The 20,233-nt window shown below is 39.8% G+C and overlaps 1 protein-coding gene and 1 long non-coding RNA gene across 2 annotated transcripts in view; both read left to right on the top strand.

The window, feature by feature from the left end:
* LOC127532272 (interferon-induced very large GTPase 1-like) overlaps window positions 1-20,233 on the top strand; it is a 39,243-nt gene that overhangs the window by 8,486 nt on the left and 10,524 nt on the right. The gene's annotated exons all lie outside the window — the stretch shown is intronic.
* LOC127532273 (uncharacterized) lies at window positions 8,312-18,932 on the top strand. The gene is made up of 3 exons (XR_007939642.1): window positions 8,312-8,410; window positions 18,655-18,717; window positions 18,818-18,932. It is a non-coding gene; the product is annotated as an uncharacterized LOC127532273 (long non-coding RNA).

The raw sequence follows: 20,233 nt of genomic DNA, 5'->3' as shown, positions 1-20,233 counted from the left end.
TTAATGTTGCTAATTACAGCTAACATTGTTGGTATCAGACTGACCTCAAGAAGAAATGTTGACGTATATTTGAGGGTATAAAGTTGATCCATTGGCAAGATATTTGGAGTTTGTTACTGATTTTAATGTTAAATTAATTTACAGTTAATTATTATTCAATAAAATGCTACAGCTGCTGTATTTTGTTATTCTTAATTGTGTAAAAATTGTGTTCTGTAATCCATCCATATGTACAATAATTTCACTGCTGCAAATATTCTGCTGTGAAAAAGAAAAATCTGCCGAATAAAAAACACCAGAGTTTTCATAAAAAGCTCAGGATTTAACTGTGTAGCAAACGATGAAGCTGCATCAGCTGCCTTGATGTCATGATCTTGTTGTTGACTACATCATTGTAACGTCACAGCAAGTCAGACTGAAATCTAATTCATCATGTGCTGATCACTAGTGATTGATTCTGTGCCGGTCTGGCTCATCTAGAACAAGCCTGAAGTCTGATTGATGCTGCCTTGGCCACACTCAGAAGGTGCAGTTTATTATCCATGCTCAGTGCAAAGATAAAGTATCAACAGAAATGCTAATTCTGGGCTCTTTAAATCAAATGAAGTCAACAAAACAATAACAGCAACAGAAGTCTGAACTGAACAAAAACCTGACTTCCTGAATGACACAAACAAAGTGGTATATGTACACATAGGTTAGCCTACAGACACACAAAAGAGGAGAGACCTATCTCCACACTATTAAAACCCCAAAATATACCCAAGTACCACTTAAACTACTACTACTACTACTACTTAAAGACACAATACAAAGAATACCTATCAATGCTAAATACCAAAACCACCCCAAAACTCAAATGTACACATGCTGCTTTTTATGAATCTGCTGCAATTCAGAATTCCCTTTGTCAGCAGAAAAGTAGCTTATCAATCACCGCCTTCCATTTCCTGCTTACCACTAAAAGGCTGCCTTCATCTGTGCCCCTCCCTACTGACAGAAACTCAGCAGCATTTGGAGCAACACAGAGAAAGGTAAAATGTATGAACAATTCAAACCAGCTTAAAAAAACTTATGATCACTAAATGTTAATCAAAATGTGCACGCTCAAATTGGAAACAGTTTTATAACTAAATCACAGAAATTAAAACACATTTTTCACCCAAAATTGTGTTGGTGATTATTAGTTTCAAATAAAAAGAACATTACTGACACTGCATGGTACCAACTGTTGACGGGTCAATCACACTTACAGATAAATGCATTACCAGATTGATTTTTATCCACATGATCTGTACTTGGTTTGTTTCAGTTTTGAGATGTCACAATGTTGATAATTTCACCATGTACTACGGGCACATCTCTCAGGATTGTGTGTAGATAATCAGACTTACAGGAAGGGCGGATAATAGCATCAAAAAATGTTTATTGGCAGTGGAACAGTCCTGAGCCTTCACACAGTTAAACTCTAGTGCGATAAAAGTGTGAGTGTGGAGCCTGGGACTGGGCCATTCTAACATCCAGTACAACTCTGACACAGTTCACACTTTTGACTGAGTGAAATGATGTTCCAGATGTCTCAGATGACAATGGCACTGTCAATGACACTATCACACATGACAAATCTTTTTACATCCATGTCAGGGCACCCTGAGGCCAAAGGTCTGGTAACAAAGTTCTCATTCTCTACTAATTCCTTGCAGATAAGCTTCAGTCTTATCAACCACAGCAACCATCATTACTTCAGTTAAACAGTGTCCAAATGCTTTGCTGGACCAGTATCCAGTGTGAAACAGCATCATGACCAACAACTCAGCTGAATGATATTTTGACAAGTCAAAACTAAATTTTAAATATCTCTAACTGTCATTTTGACTGGTCAGAGTGACGTGTCAGATGTCTTGAACAAAAACTCAGACTGCAGTCCATCCATCATGTGCTGGTAGGTGGAATAAACTACTGAACTAATGAACTCTACTCTGCTTTAAGACTCTTTTGTGTGACAGTTCATGTCATTATAGTCAAACTGAAAAATGTATCAAAGCAACAGAGTGACCAAACATTCATTATTTATCTAAATCACAATAAATAGGATATGGGAGCATTTTTTTTGTTTCTTCAAAGTATTTGATATCTGTTTTTTTCATTTGTGTTTCTTAGATCTGGATGTGGTAATGTTATAATAACATGATGATACGTTACATGTATGAAGCGATTGTTGACTCAGAATTTAAATCATTTTGTGTTTTTTTTCTAACATATCTGATATCAAGTATTTACATTTTTAGTTTCTCAAAAGATCATGAGGTTGTTTTATGATCTAAATGCTTTCATAAACATACATTGTCATGTTGTTGATTGTTGTAGTAAAATTTCTTCTGTACTTGGATGAATTGTATTTGTAATGAGACGATCACATGCAAGTCTGGACATGACAGTTAATCAGCCTCTTAGTAGACCAGACTCTGAGTAGCTTTGTCTTCTTTTATGGTTTGTGATTCTGTTGTGACAAATCAGATCTTCTTTGCTCTCTCATTGGTGTTTTCGTGCCAGAGAAGGTTAGATTATTCTCTCTCTAAGTTGTGAAGAAATTAAAATGGCTTTACTTTTGTTCTCTGAAGTACTTGATGGAAAATATTTACAATATTGAAGGAATTAAAGAATCACTTATTCTAAATGTAGTATAGTTAGAATACATTACTGAAATATGTTGTCTGATTAAATAGAGACAAAATCTGTAATCTGGCTCTGATTGTTTTTAAATAATATTTTATGTTTCCTAGATCAGAACTACAGCATTCAGTGTCTAATAACTCCCAAAGCAAACAGAATTATCTCTAAAAACTTCAACCTTTTATATTTTCTAACTAATCAATTATATTGTTCAACATTTTTATTCATCTCAACACTAAGATGATGTTCAGATATAAAATACATGATTCCAGGTTAAAATGATTTATGGCTGTAAAAGTAAATATTTATGTTCTATTATACAAGATAAGACTAAATCATTACTTTATAAATTAAATGACAACAGAATGAAATGAAGGTAAATGAGCTTTAAAGCACCAAATGTATTGTACTGACTTGGAATAAAAGTTGCAATTTGTATTAATAAGATGTATCTCATTTTCTTTTACACAGTATGGAAATTAATGTTAAATTAACTGAGATACTGTAACAGTCATCTGTTTTTTTCTGGTGAAATTCATTCCATTACATAATTAATATTGTTTTGAGAATAAATCATTTTAAAACTTGCTATGATGTTGTTTCTTTTCATCAGTACTTTAAGTATGTTGTCAGTGTGAGGGTTAAACACAACCAGAGTCTGTCAGTGTACTGGACTCCTCAGATTCTTTTAACACATCACCAAAGTCTTTACTTCTGAGAGCAAACTGCCTGTCACAATAAACTTAATACTGTATTTAGAATGATCTCTGTTTAATCAGATTATTGTTAATGTTCAGTAACATGAAAGCTGCCTTAAGACTGTTTCTGTGACAAATGTCATTAAAAAGAGATGAGAATCATTACATCATAGCAGTCTAGGCTCACTGGAGTATTTTTCAATTGTTGCATCTCTACCTTGTACCTACATTTTACTCAGGTAAAAGTAACTGATTATTGATTACATTTTTCTGGAAAAATACACATTCATCACCTCTCAGGGTTCCCACCTGTAATGTGTTCTGTTCAGATCATTTCCATGTAGTTTCATGGAGTTAGCATCAATCAGCAGTTTGTTTTCTTCTTTATTTAATCACTGTTGTACTTTTGGTCTACTTTTGCATTCAGTCAGAAATCTGTGTTACTTTCAGTTCAGTCTATTAAAATTCTTCCACCAGAACAAGAAATCATTGAAACTATTATTGTTACGTCTCAGAAACAAGTAAAGATATATTTGTAATGAAATTTGTAAATGTCTTTTAATCGTCCTTTGTCACAGATTATTTCTCTGGTAAAATGGTGGCGTGTGAAACATTTCTATCATATTTGGCTGTAATGACGATGATGAATACTCTGATCTGTTGGTTTAACTTCAGCAGAAAGTATGACTGAGATACAATTTTATGCTTGTGATTGTTAATAAACCAGCTCAGAATCCTTTTTGTCATAAAGCAGGAAACGGGGAATGATTGCAATCAACTTTGTTAATTTTTTTCACTTTTCTATTTTTCTTCTTGAAATTTATTCCTACTTATGAACCCATAAAAGAACGATGAGTGACTGATGAAACGGTTTAAAAGCTGCATAAAAGATCCTGATCAGACTGTGTGGTACCCTGTGCTGACAGCCGTATTGATATCAACTGTTTCATGAATGTCCCACAATGCATCTGTAAAAACAATTAAATGATTAAACATCTGCTTTTTAGTAAAGTCATTTCATATTACATTGATCTTCCTTCATTTATTACTCTTGATAAAGGTTCACCAAAGACCCAAAAGAAGGTATTTTGTGGCTTCCTTTAACTCCACTGCCTGACATTAAACCAACTGCAAAATATCTGAAGACGATTGATGAGCCCTGCTATAAATATATATAAGGTATTATTTATACATGTACATGTACACATCATATGGCAGGTACTTTTTTCTGAATTACTCTGACTATGAAAGACCATTGTCGGCACCGGTCATGGTCATGGTTTGGCGTCACTTGATCTGATCATGTGGACCACAGATGCTGAAGATGCATTTGTGGGGATGAAAAAGCAGCTCTACTCTCCTCCCACACTGATTCAAACAAAGCTTTCACACAAACTGTTTATGAAAGAGGTGGCAATATAACTTCTCTTCTCTTACAGGAACACAGTGATAAGTGGAGACCAGTGGCATATGTTTCTTCCAAATTAGATTCTGTTGTTGTTCTGAGAGCTGTGGCTGCTGCTGAGAAGGCTCTGCTTGCCTCAAGAGACATAGTGGCAAATGCACCCGTCACACTTTTAGTCCCTCACTCGATGTCCATGATACTGCTGGACAAGAAAACCTCTCACGTATCTACAGTCAAATATCTGAGATATCACTGTAATATTGGACACGCCTAATGTCACCTTTAAAAGATGCACTACACTCAATCCAGCCACATTTCTCCCCCTCCCTGATGATGGTGAACCACATGACTGCATTACTGACCTACAACTGACCTGCATCCCTTGACCTGACCTGCCTTGACTGACACACTTCTGCCAAGTTCAGATTTAGTGTTTTATGTGGATGGTTCTCCCTCTATGGGTGCACAAACTGGTCCAAACAATGTTGATTTTGCAGTTGTTTCAGATTCTGATGTTCTCTCTGGACCTCTTCCTCATCACTACTCAACCCAGACAGCAGAGCTGATCGCCCTGACTGAAGTCTATAAACTCACTGAAGGTAAAACAGCCACCATCCACACTGACTCCAGGTCTGCCTTTGGTGTTGTGCATGATTTTGGAGCACTTTGACAGCATAGATTCCTGAAATCTGATGGACGCCCTGTCTTGAATAACAGAATTATTAAAGTCAATTTTACTACCATCAGACATTTCTGTGTGTAGCTCACACTAATGTCTCTGAACCAGTGTCAAAGGGAAATGTGATTAGAAGCAGCAAAATCAGTGGCTTGCCTCCTCCTCTCTGCCACAAAGACTCATTCGCCACTCCCTGATACAGACATGCACACATGCACACACTTGTATCCCTCACTGGCATGCAGACATTTGCTACACCATCCAGAGCGCAAACAGTGGAAAGCAGCAGGTACAACATACACACATGATGTCTGGATGTGAATTTGGTCCGCAGGAGGTTTTAAATTCCCCTTTAGACATTTTGGGTTGTGGCCTCAGAGGCTCACCATGTTGTCTTGGATTATTAACAGTCTTGATTGTGATCCCCAGACTTCTGACTCTAGATAACAGACATCAGGTAAGTATGAATTGATTGTGTGATATCTGATCTGTTACATGTATTACTTAATAAGTTAGTAGTATAGAATCTGTTTTGTTTGTTCTAGTATTTGATAGGAGTTGCTTGTTATATGTAGTGTCTGCTCTGGTGTCTCTGACCACAGATGGAACCAGCATTATATTCTACCCATGCCATGGGAAAGTGTTCTCCTGTTCACAGAGCCCTGTTGGAGGTGTTTTTATGAGGGTTCTTCTGTCCAAAACACTGATGTAGGGATTCTTCAGCTGTTGTAGACAAGGGGGAGTTGTTTGGGGATGCTCGCTGCTTTCCCCATATGGTAGGCAATAAAGAACCATTTGTTTTAACCCCTCCTATATGTTGAAAACCTATAAAACCTGATTGCTGGTCATTGTCCAGCAAGGAGGATTCAATTGGCCGGCTCCTTCCAGGCAGGTTCTGTCTGTACTGATGCTGCTCTTTCTCTTAATAAAATACTTTTAAAGAAAGTCGGTGTCACGGACATTTTCTCCTTCACCTGCACATCATGGACACCAGAGAGAGAAACAACGACAATTGTCTTCTTTGTTTTTAATTTTTGTGAAGCACTTTGTGTTGTTCTGCATAAAAAGTGCTATACAAATAATGTTTGAAGTTTGAATGGAACGAATGTGAATAACTCCTCACCAGAAGCACCACATGTGACCTTGTACTATGCACTTCTCCTAACTTGCACCCAGGTATGGTTCACACAGGCAGAGGAGACACATTATGATATCTAATAGTAAGATAATGACTTTCCTCTTCACACAAAGACTCATAGCATCTCATCATTTTCATCTTAGCCCTGTCATGTATTGCACAGGTCGTAAACCATCTTATCAGGCGTCAGACAAATACATCTGTGGAACCACTTCTACATACAAACCATCCAGATATGCATACGACAGAGATGCCAGAGATTATGGATGTAATTGTCAAGAATTTAAATGAGTTATAACTACCACCTCAGACACAGACTGGGGATATAATCCCAACCGTGACCTGAAATCATGACTCACTCTGATTAAATCTGTCCAGACTCAAATCTACTGTAAACAAGGGATTTGTATCTCACTTGTACTGCCTCTTAAACACTCTAAACTTTCAGACTCATGAATGGATGTGTTGGAAATTTACCTCCCAGATAAAGACCCATTAAATCAGACTGAATATTACAGTCACATCCCCCAACTCCATTCACTTCAATTGCAGTCCTGCGATGAAACCTCTCAGTGTGACATCTTACAAGTAAGTTCTTGCTATTGAGACAATGTTCAGTGATAGAAACACCTGGTTGTAGTGGGTGTGGTACACCACCCAGATAGTCTAATTGTTAGTCTGTTCAGCACCAAGACCGGCTCCAGCTGGAATACCATGTCCTCTTTTCAGTTTGATAGGACTGGTCTGATGACATTTCAAAACAGAACGGCATGAGACATGCTGCTGGCACAGAAAGGTGTTTGTTACATGGAAAATTCCAAGCAATTCTATTGCTTTGTTTTCTCACAACAGCTTCATGTGGTGTCCATGATTCTGTACACTCTATGAACTATGCCCACAGTGTTCAATGCAAGGACACGTAATTCTTTACAAATGGATGGAAATTTCACTGCAGCCAGCACAAAGTCAGCAACAATACTCAGATCAGCAGTGGAAAACCAGGACTCACTGCTATGAAGAGGCTCTGAGTTTGCCAAGAAAATATTCCCTCCACCATTATACAACCACCACCAAGCCAGACTTCAACACAAGGCAGGAAGGCTTCATGGATTCATGCTGTTGGTGCCAAATCCTGAGCTGCTTCTCAGCTTGGTTGACAGAAGTGGAACCCAACATGGTTTTCTGCAGCTGTGGCCAATCCAGTGGTTCCAGTGGTTTCTAAAGAGACACTACCAGCAGTCTATATGATTCAGACATGAAGAGGAGTCCAGACTGATGTCACCAAATTATGAACATAAATCTGGTGCAAGAAAACATGAAAAATGAAGGAATTCAAAAGATTTTTTGTGTAAACTTAGTCTACTTGAGAAGATGTGCAATCATTTTGAAAATGCTGTTGACAAATTTGCAATATAAGGTTGATCTGGAGCTCACAAAGCTTTTCATACAGCTGCACTGCATGTTTTATCTCGAACATTAAATCCAGCATGAGACAAACTGAAGCAATTTTAGATGAACTGATCTTGAATTTAAGTTGAACTTAATGCTTTCCTTGGAGACTTCAGCCTCATGTTTCTTGGCTTCAGCACTGAGTTTATGCTTTGAATGTGAGGATTGTGATATAATGCATTTCACTCGAAACTGGACAAGTTTTTCCAGTAAATCATGTGATCGTGCTGTCAAAACTGAAAGCATGTTTACTAACACATTAAAAGGGAAGTCAGGACTGGAATACCGCAGTGACAGAGCTGGTGGGACGTGGAGCTTCATCTACAGTGATGGAGAGCTAAACAGAACATGGACAGACGTCTTCTACAAAGGTGGGTCACTTATTTTGTGTCACTGATTTTTATTTCAAACATAAAAAGCAGGCAATGTGCACAAGTGCAAATAGTGTTATTCCTGAGCACTCGGTGTGCACAAATGTGGAAATGTCATAAAAACTAATGGCGACACAGCTGGTATTCGATTGAGTTGTTATCAGTAAAAACTTTTTCAGGCCTCATTCCGTTTTCAGTGTTTTCAGACAGTGGAGCAGATATTCAAAGTTTACTACTGACTTTAACAGTTAAAACTCTGTCCATGTGTGATGATAATCTACAGCTAATTATGACTCAATAAATTGCTTCAGCTGCTGTACTTTGTTTCTTTCTGAACTGTATTAAAATTGTGTTCAATAGAGCATCCACATGTACAATAATTTCACTGCTGTAAATATTCTGCTGTGAAAAAGAAAAATCTGCTGAATAAAAAAAACTTGATGTGAAAGAAAAACATTTTAACTTAAGAAAGATTAAGAAATGGATCAGCTTTTTAGAGTAATAAGCTCAGGATTTAACTGTGTAACAAATTATGTAGCTGCAACTCATGAAGTGACGATGACAGCTCACCTGTCTGAAGTGAAGAAAAACACACATTTATTTATTGTTAGATCCTCATTGATGCAGATATCATATTAAAAACATTTAGAATTATCAGTAACTAATATAGTTGCTGCTGTGGTTTGTAAAGGCACACAACTCTCTGTCTTTGAGACGCTGAAAAAGCTGAAGGCAGCAAATTAAACTCAACTTCAGCTCCTGTTAACATGTTGAGCTCTGTGACAGCTCCTCCATCAACTAAAACATTCAAACTGTTTCTCTGCTCACTGTGCTGTTTGATGCTCAGACCAAAGGCTTGAACAGCTGCTGCTACAGACTGAGCTGTTCCAGTCATCAATGCTGCCTTCACTTGCACTTGGACATATAGGAGGTGCATTCATAGAAACTTGGACCTCAGAGCTTCAGTGAATTACCTTTCTTGACTTGACCAGTCAGATGGGGGGTGGCCAATGAGATGTGGTTGTTTTCCCCATTGGAGACGCCTCTGCTGGTCATCAAGTTTATGTACTAAAAGTCAGATGTCTAAGTTTCAGTGAATGCAACTGGGTGTGACGGTGAAAGTAAAATTATCTGAGTGTAGGCTGTGGCTGGCACCAGCTAGTCCTCTCATGAGCACCACAAAGAGCATTAACGACACAGTTTGCTTTATTTGAGTTAATGAAGAGCTCAAGTTTAGTTTGTTGCTTTCAAATGTTTGTACAACTTTTCACTCTGAATTTATTGAATACCTGCCTGTTAAACATTTTGTTCCAAATCTGAGTCCTGAGCCCAGTCAAGCTCGACATTGCTTATTTTTCTGGCATTTATTCCTCATTAAAGACCTGATAACCCCATACCATCCCTGCAGAACACTTCGTTCCCAGCATTCTGGCTTATTGGAGGTTCAGAGAATTCTAAAAAATAGAATGGGAGGCAGAGCCTTCAACACTGTGTGTGTCTTTGTAACAATGTCTCAAGTCCATGGCTGCTGGTGAATTTTTCTCTTGGGGGGGCGCACTTAATTTACCAAACCAACTAGCAGAGTCGGCAACACCGGAATACAAGAATTGATGTAAATTATGTTCACAGCCATTTGATGTGCTATTACTATGCACCACTAGGAGGGCACACCTAAGCACTACTGCTGGGTCAAATAGACAATTAAATGCATGTAAATGTTACCAGCTAGTGAATCTGAATTTATCTCCCCAGTGTTTGATATGATTTGCTCCAGATAAGGTGTAATTGGTACACACAAACCCTTAAAATCTCCTTTTCTATAATTAAACAAATTAAGAATGTATAAATATGCAAATCTATTTTTTACTTCAAAAGTAAAAAAAGAAACAATTCATTTTTCCAGCTTCAAAGAATGCCAAGTGCTTCTTCTGTCCAGCAAAATCTTTGGAACAACATATTTATATTTACATACTCAAATAAACAAAAACAAATCCATACCTGTGAAACCAACAAACATTGGGCATTTTGTTAAAAAAACCTAACTATAAGGCTTAAAGCAGACAGTGCTTCTGTGAGCTAACTTTTACATTAACAACCTAACATGACAATGAGAAAACAGCAAATCTGCATATTTAAGATCAAAGCAATAAAAAATTGGCACTTTGCCTGAAAAAAAATACTGAAACCACTGGGCATTATACTCTGTATAACTGTGCATGTGACAGATAAAACCTTCTTATCTTATCTTAGGCTTTGAGCCCAAAGTGCTTCTGTCAACTAACATTAAATATTTACAATGAAAATAAAGAAAAACAATAATTCCTCAGATTTCACAACATATGAAAATCAACAGGCTTTCAGTCTAAAGTGCCACTTGTGTCAACTAACATTTCTATTTACATTATTAAATGACAAAAAAGTAAATCCTCACATTTTAGAGATTAAAGCCAGCACCTCTACATCTGTGTTATTTTTTGTATGCAAGTTTTGCTCTTCTGTCTTTGAGACATGCAAATTTCTCAATGACTCTATGGTTAAAATCTGGGGTCAGAGGGAGATCAGAGCGATCAGAGGGAGACCGCAGGGCGCGGGCAGGCTGTGCCCCGCGGTCTGCTATCTCTTGTATTGAAGAGGAACGAACTGCGCATGTCAAAGTTATAACGAGAGTCAGGCTGAATCCCAAACCGCCCCCTACACACTCCCCCTCCACTACCGAGTGTCACTCCAAAAGAAGTCACACTCGCAGCTGTGGAGGGTATAAATACGATCGTCAGGAATGGGATGCCCTGTCGCCTCACCGGAAAACGGAAGACGTCATTGCCATGGTAACACAAAGACGCCGACTGTGCATGGCTGTAGCGCTGTGGCACAGGTTGCAACTAACAAGGATCGCTGCTGCTTCCAGAAGACGAAAGCGTCCCACTTTTTTTTCACTCACATGTTTTCCAATCCTATTATCTGGCATTTCAAATCCAACAAATGAATAAATGAATTCTGTCAGTTGTGTTCAAATTTTAAGGTGTCAGGGGGTGCACAATTAAATCAAACGTCAGCAGAGAAAGATTTGTTTCTTTTGATTTATCTTTATACACCACTCTTTTTGTGATGTTCTGTCAGTGTGAAAAAGGCGTGGGAGAAATAAAGGACGCATGTGGAACTCACATCGATATGTTGTTTCCTCCTCCATTTCGACGTTGCACTTCCTGAAAAAGTTGTCCAGGCTGAATCCCAAACCGCCCCCTACACACTATCCCTACACACTACCCCTCCATTTGCGCGTTCCCGTGGAGGGTCCTCCATATTAAGGGCCGTCCCAAACCGCGTAGTGCGGAGGGGGAGTGGACTGTTCAGCCCTTAAATAGCGAGTCTGCATCGATGCTCACTCTGGACAACTTTTTCAGGAAGTGCAACGTCGAAATGGAGGAGGAAACAACATATTGATGTAAGTTCCACATGCGTCCTTTATTTCTCCCACGCCTTTTTCACACTGACAGAACATCACAAAAAGAGTGGTGTAAAAAGATAAATCAAAAGAAACAAATCTTCTTCTCTGCTGACGTTTGATTTAATTGTGCACCCCCTGACACCTTAAAATTTGAACACAACTGACAGAATTCATTTATTCATTTGTTGGATTTGAAATGCCAGATAATAGGATTGGAAAACATGTGAGTGAAAAAAAAGTGGGACGCTTTCGTCTTCTGGAAGCAGCAGCGATCCTTGTTAGTTGCAACCTGTGCCACAGCGCTACAGCCATGCACAGTCGGCGTCTTTGTGTTACCATGGCGATGACGTCTTCCGTTTTCCGGTGAGGCGACAGGGCATCCCATTCCTGACGATCGTATTTATACCCTCCACAGCTGCGAGTGTGACTTCTTTTGGAGTGACACTCGGTAGTGGAGGGGGAGTGTGTAGGGGGCGGTTTGGGATTCAGCCCCAGAGTGACCATCGATGCAGACTCGCTATGGGGATGGCTAGTGTGACGTCACGGACCACTTCCGTGTCCAAGCCGCGGCGCACCGAATGAAAACACAATGGCAGTAGCGAAAGAACCGGTCACCTTTTTCACTGTGACATCTTATTTTGCGGATTTTCCGAAGTCGGTAAAGCGAGGTCTTAACTCTTACAACTCAAACAGAGTTGTAAGAGTTAGTGTGCTGGCAGGTGGTTTTAAAGGGAAAGTGCAGGCGTCAATGAAAAGGAAAACGTACAGTGTTGAGGTGAGTAGCTAAGTAGCGTAAGCTAACAAACACAGGATGTCAGAAATAAAGCTAGCTTTATCATCTGTGTGAGGTTAAATGTCGTTTACTTGGCTTTGTTAGAGTTGTTATGTTAGATTTGAAAAGTATACTCTGAAGATTCCCAGCAGCACACTCTTGCGCTAACTTCTGCCGGGAGCACATGGCTAATTTGCATATGTAAATAACTACGCATCTCTTTACACTAATCATGAATCCATAACAGTTAAAATAATCTTAGCCAAACATTTTTAGCAAGTCAGTCCAAGTATTGGACTCAATTAAATCCAAGTCACATAGACCCATATCCTTGTCAAGTCGAGTATTTTGGGCAGATTGGTCAAGCAAGTCCAAGTCCCCAAAACTGGGACAAAAGTCTCCCTCGGCAGACTTTATTCTTATAAATTAAAAGTATAAACTTATTATCAGAGACTTTAATCTCGACCACTTTTAGTTTCTTTTGTAATGTGGCCCAAACACTCCTCATAACACAAAAAGACAACATAATTCAAGCGGCTAATACTAGCTAGCGCACGTTAGCTCCCGGCGCTAAATGTATTTTCTAAGATTAGAAATCCAACTTACCTTATCAGTGTCAGCCATCTTCTCTTCTCCTTTTCGTCCAGAGGAAAGTGGTAGAAAGATATCGTTTTATTTACATCATTTCTATTGTTGCAACACAGGACACAACACAGCACCATTATATCGTTGGTTTGGTAGGACACGGAAGTGACGTTTTTGGACACGATGACGTAGTTACTAGCCATCCCCATTTAAGGGCTGAACAGTCCACTCTCCCTCCGCACTACGCGGTTTGGGACGGCCCTTAATATGGAGGACCCTCCACGGGAACGCGCAAATGGAGGGGTAGTGTGTAGGGATAGTGTGTAGGGGGCGGTTTGGGATTCAACCTCTATGGGGAAAGATGAGTGCACCCCCGGCCGGATATGACGTTTCTAATCTGACTTTTTATTACAAATTATACATTTTAGCAACTCTCTACAGGCTCTATTATCTATTTTGCTTGTTAAAAACATAGGATATACATTTAAATGTAATTTTAAAAACGTTTTATTAAAGAAAGGGCTGTGACTCTCCATGATGTGAGACAGAGGAGACAGAGGGGGCGGCGCCCTAGCGCCCTCTATTGACCAGCCGGTCCTGGTATATATATGAAAACACGCCTCATTGTACCAGAAGTTGCAGTAGTTTGATAAATATTCATCATATATAGACAGATTTTTGAATGCTAAAAACATAAATCAACTCTGTGTGTGTCTTTGTAACAATATCCCAAGTCCATGATGTCTCTCGTTGAAGTCTTTTCTATCAAACTAACAGCAGCATCTCTTCTCCTGGACTATTTTGTTTACATAGGGTGACCATATGTCCTCTTTTGCCCGGACATGTCCTCTTTTGAGAGGCTGTCCGGGCTGTCCGGCCGGGGTTTATAAAGTCCTTCAAATGTCCGGGTTTTTGATCTTGCCTAGCTTGAGCGCGTCACAGACCAGAGTATTTATCATGGTAGTGTCTACAGATACGGACCGTACCCGTAGCCCGTGGCCTACGGATACGGCACTTTCCATTACAATAAATATTAATGAGCCGGACATAAATATTAATGAGCCGGCTGATGAACGCGCTTCGTGATTGGCTGGTAATCCGACGGACATAAATATTAATGAGCCGGTTACCATTCACGTTGAATGTTTCTTTTGGAAACACGCTCTGAGAGGCGGAGTTTGAGGCGAACCCCGGAACGCTCCACACTCACTCACTCCTCGCAGGCTGACAGGCAGGTAGGCACACTGCGAGAGAACACTCGAACCGAAAGAAAATACCGAAACGCAAATGCCATTTCACTGATGAAATGCGAAAAAAGTACCCCTGTTTTCGTCCGGGTCGTGTCAAATGGGAGGCAGAATGTACAGTCTGCAAAGCTGGGACTTATGTCTCTGTAGCTAATAAGAAAAGGAAAAAGAAGGAAAAAAGGACTGTTGACTTGAGGCATTATTTCTATATTTTTTTCATTTGCCATTAGACACATTATTTTGAAGAAAGGGTAAACTGAACATTGAAGAATAGGCTACCTCTCTTTTTTCTTTTTGTTTAATATTTTGAGGCAGTATTTCTATTTTTACATAATTGATAATTGGAAGGTTATTTTGAAGAATGGTACTCTACCTCACTTTTCCTAACTAAGGTGTAAGTGTCAGACTTAAGAGAGATGATTATTTCTTATTTTGTTAAACATCTGAATACATGTGTTCCTACACAACTTGAGTCAATAACTATTAAAGACTAGAGCATGCCATATTTGTATGTGACTGATTATATTGTTTAGGAGAATTGCTTTAAATTAATAAATATATTATTTATAAAGCAACTGTTTGTGAGTGTTTTGGGCTATTTTCTGTATATCCAGGTAAAGTGTTCTTTTCTGGGAAATTCAGAATATCTGTTTAACTGAGTTTGAAGCACAAAGCCCCCTGACCCATGGAAAACCCCTAAAAATGGGGGGGGAATTTTTCGCGCGTGAGCTGGAAGTGTGTCCTCTTTTCAGAGAAACAGAATATGGTCACCCCAGTTTACATCAACAGCACCAGTATTAGTCAATGCACATCTGACAATTAGGAACATTATCAGGAAAAAAAACAAAACAAGGGATGTCAGAATGAGATTTCTTAACATTTAGCATAACACAATTAGTGAAATTCAGCTCTGTATTATGGTTTTGGTGTCCATCCCAACATTGTCAGTGACCTCATCTTGCCACCCCATGAAAAACTTCTCAAGGCAGCTACTGACTGGACGGTTCCATTGACACATGTGAACGTACAAAAACCAAAACCAACACCTGAATGCAGGAATTGTAATATGCTGCTGTAGTTTAGAAAGTTTAAAACTATGTGAATGCCTTCTGGTGGTGAAGAAGGCTCAGCAGCGACTCCACTTTCTGAGAGTGCTCAGGAAAAACAACCTGGAGAAGAAGCTGCTGGTTACCTTCTACAGAGCCACCATAGAGAGCATCCTGGGCTACTGCATCACGGCGTGGTACACGGGGTGCTCAGCAGAAAACAGGAGAGTGCTGCAGAGGGTCATCTGCATGGCCCACAAGATCACTGACTGCTCTCTGCCCAGCCTGGAGGACATCGCCAACTCTCGCTACCTCAGCAGAGCTGGCAACATCATCAATGACCCATTTCACCCCGGTAACCATCTGTTTGACCTGCTGCCATCCGGTTGACGGTACAGGTCACACAAAACCAGAACAAGCAGACTCAGAAATAGCTTCTTCCCAAGAGCTATCACTGTAGTCAACAATCACAGAGCCAATTACCTTTGACACTCTCATTCCTTCGGCACCTGAAAGACTCATGCTGCTATTGCATTTATGCACATTTATGTACATATATTTATTGTTGTTTTTAAATTGTTACTGTTTATCGCTGTGGGAACTGGTATCCTAATCTCATTGTACCCGGTACAATGACAATAAAGGCTCTTCTATTGTATGTGAGACTTAAAAAAATCACAGACTGAAATACTTAGATGCCTTTTTAAAGAAAATGTTACTAATTATCTGAAGCGCATCGACTAATACAGTTTACAGGCACAGTTTTATACATTTTGGTCAGTTGGGTGACCAGCATTTGAAATAGTCCAAGAGAAGAGATGCCGTGGTGACTTTAATGGGAAAAAGTTCACCCAAAGGCAAAACATCCACAGTTTTTTTGTGATTTTAATAATTTACTAAATTAAACCTAATTATGGTTCAATAGAACGTGTTGTTTAGATCCTGACTGATACAGTCTTCATGTTGGGGATGCAAACAAAAATAATTAAGGAAATGTTATCACTGTGGTGTGTTCAGTTGAGTGTAAATGTTGGCACCTTTCTCATTTTGGAGATTGTCTTCTAATGTGGGTGTAGCTGTTGTGTTCACTTGCACTTGGACACTGTAGTTGCATTCACTGAAATTTAAAAATTGGAATTTCAGGTGAATTATCCTGATTTTTTTTAGATCTGCAGTGGGACGCCAGTAAGATTTCATCATTGGCCTTGACGATATATTATGGGACACTGGACAATATAAAGACATACTACGAGTCAATACATAATATGGGTCAAAAGTTTTAGAACACCCCAGATTTTTCAGTTTTTTATTGAAAATTATGCATGTTAATGTCTCATTGTATTTTGAAATAAAAGCATAGAACAAATAAACAAATGAAGCTAAAAAAAAAACATCAATTTAGAAACCAAACTGCATTCTAAACTTTGAGTCATCACAGTAATCCCCTTTGTCAGATGTAACAGCTGAACACACTCATGGCCTTCTTTCGACAATGGAAATCAAATATTCGTCAGAAAGTTCTTCCCAACTCTGCAGAAATTCACATAAATATGTGGCACTTGGAGGATGCTTTGCTTTCTCTCTTCTGTCAAGTTTATCCTAAATCAGCTCCATGGGGTTTAAGTCTCGAGACTGTTCTGCCACACCATGTTTTCAAACTCACCATCTTGTTCTTTTTTTCCAAAGGTTGTTCTGACATAGCTTGGACTGATTTTCTGGATCATTATCTTGCTGTAGGATGAATCTCTGACCACCTAGGAATGTACCAGAGGGTACTGCATGGCACTGCAGAATGCTGTGGTAGCTGTTTCAGGTTCAGGGTTCCTCTCACTCCGTACAAGTCATCTACCCTGGATCCAGCAAAACAGACCCAGACCATCACACTTCCTCCTCCATGTTTGACGGTTGATGTCACACACTGAGGAATCATCCTTTAACCGACTGAACGGCATACAAAAATCCTGCGAGATGAACCAAGGATTTCACATTTTGATTCATCAGTCCATAACATTATCTTCCAGTCTTCAGTAGACCATTGGTGGTGTTTCATGACCCAGGCAAGCTTCTTCTTCCTATTCTGACGTCTTAGTAATGACTTTCTTGCTGCAAATGACTTTCGTTCGACCTGTCAAACTAGCAACTCCAAGTCTTCTCTTCACATTTGAAACTGAGACTTCTTACTACGACCGCTATGAAGCTGAGCTTGAAGCTGTTGTCCTATGAGTCGCCTATCACCAGGCTGTTGACTCTCAGCATCTTGTCTTCTGATTCTGTTGTGGCTTTGGTTCTTCCAGACCTCCTCCTGTCAGAGGTTTCCCCAGTTTCAGAGGGACTTTTGTTGGTGAAGAAAACTTTACTCACTGACATCTTAACTTTCTTCAAAATTTCTCTGTAGGAAAGACCTACATTTCAAGTGTTATGATGGTCTGTCTCTCTTCTATTGTTGATTGCCTTTTCCTCTACATTTTACAGCAACACACTACTTTCAGTAGTACGATACTGTTCAAATAGTGCTCTGGAGGGTATGTTGCCCAGTGTGTTCCAACACTACTTTTATGCAGAGGGGGTTGAAAGTATCAGGAAAAGTTGGGACACCTGCAGCATCTTTTTCAAGGCTTGATCAACCTCCATTGCTGCAGAACAGCTTTAAGCTGTTAACCCATTTGTTGCTCCCTGAAAAGGCCTTTTTGTATAATTCTGAAATGTACTTTATTTTTCAGTTTTGGTTAACCTTACCTTTTTTAACCTCTGGCTGTTCACAATTTACCTTTGTATCATTTCAAACTATTCATTGGACTTGAACGACTGGAATTTCAAGAAAAAATTGGAAAAAAAAATGGAGGCTACCATTTCTCCGGGAGTGTATATATATTTTATTCTCACATGGAGAAAAATACTGCCCTGCTGAATGGTGGATGGTGGTAGAGTGGGTAATGCCAGTGTCTTTTAAAAAACAAATGAACAGTACTCTGAACACATTTGCATATAATCATTGTTTTTTTTTAGTTATAGTTTATATGTCAGATGTGGGGGCAAGAAGCCTTCACGAGATTAGGAAAAGGAGAAGGGGTTCATTCATGAAAGTGTTGTGAGATATTTATAGTTGTAATGAAATAAAGGCATGAAGACTTGTCTGTCATTACTTTCAGAGAAAAGCTGCTGCAATAATCTGCAACAAGGGTGGAATGACAGAGTCTTCACCGACAATGGAGGTAACCAGCTACTTGCTACATGTTCAAAATAATACTGTCTCCATTAAATAGTGTATATGAGATGAATAAATGTTCAATATTTTTTCTCATTTGTCAAAAGGGTCTCAGTGATGATGATTCATTCGTACCTTCCTGTGAGGAAGTAGAGGTCCCTCCATCAGCACCATGTTCTGCCTGCAAGGATCCCTGTCAACAGACTGATACAGGTGATAAAGGTCAGTTTTATGCACAGGGTTCCCACTCTTTCCCCGAAATGATTTTCCAGGACATTTCCAGTCGGTACAGACACATGTTATCAGGTAGGAGGACGTAGGAGGTGAAGTGAGCGATGTCACGGTGACGTCACCATCATATGCAGCCAGACTTTTTGCGACAGAGACTTTATCTGTGTTGACCATAGACTGTATTCTATGATGTTGACCGGCGTCATCGACTGAAAGTTTGATTTCAGACATGAAACGCTCAGCTGCACCCTCAACTGTTGTGGGAAGATGTAGTTTATGCAGACGCCACCACACATCTCAGCAGTGAGGGGGATGAAATGATGTTTCAGTAAAAGTGCGGGTGTCACAACACCCACACCACCCACACAACAGAATTCCTAATGTTGTTTTCATTCCCTTATTTTTATCAGACAATAAAACAACTGTGAACTACTGAGTGAAACGTGGCCCATACCTGTTAAGCCGCCACTATGCCGATATCAGAGTTGTGTTTCATCTCGCAAGTTACAGCCAACTCAGGGGAATGCAAATTTGATTGGCTGGTAGCGTCACATGGGGCGCTGCACCGGCTCGAAGCAGAGAAGCGCTATTTTATATATATTATATGCCTCAATGTTGCCCAGAAAATACGGTGACTGCAGACATGCATGCGCATAACTGGTAACCCGTTTGCATTGACAGGGGGAGGACAAATATTTTTCCAGGACAAGTTAACCGTTTCCAGGACATTTGACCTTTTTTTCTCGTTTTCCATATGTATTCCATGACTGGAAAATTGGTCAGTCATTTTCCAGGTTTTCCAGAATTTCCAGGATGCGTGGGAACCCTGATGCAGTTCATTGTTTCATCAGAAAGACACAACTGGACATGTTGTCTGTCGTGGCTGTACATAAAATCAGGATTATTATCAACATTATTATTATTTCCACAGCCTCCTGCCCTCCAATGGAGACCACCGTGGATAATATCAGCAGTGACTCAGTGTCTCAGTATTTGGACACTCCTGCTGGTGAAGTGGAGGAATACGCCCCCGACAGGGTCGGCGGCCGCCGGTCTTGGTCGCCTGGGGCCCGGCCCCACTGGGCGTTGGGGGTCCTGGCCGGTTTCTCCCTCTGCCTCCTTCCGGGCCGATTCGTGGTCGTCCTCGTGGTTTGTTGGCTCGGATCTCTGCTCTGGGATTGCTGCCGGCTCGCCTGGGTCTTGTGGGCTCTCGGGCCCACTTCTGGCCTTCACGGAGGTCAGAGGTCATAGTTGCATGATCACAGTCACAATTGCACCGTACTCTGCATGTG

Source organism: Acanthochromis polyacanthus, chromosome 23 (genome assembly GCF_021347895.1).
Source record: "Acanthochromis polyacanthus isolate Apoly-LR-REF ecotype Palm Island chromosome 23, KAUST_Apoly_ChrSc, whole genome shotgun sequence".
NCBI classification, from domain to species: domain Eukaryota; kingdom Metazoa; phylum Chordata; class Actinopteri; family Pomacentridae; genus Acanthochromis; species Acanthochromis polyacanthus.
This window is presented reverse-complemented; position numbering and strand designations above follow the sequence as displayed.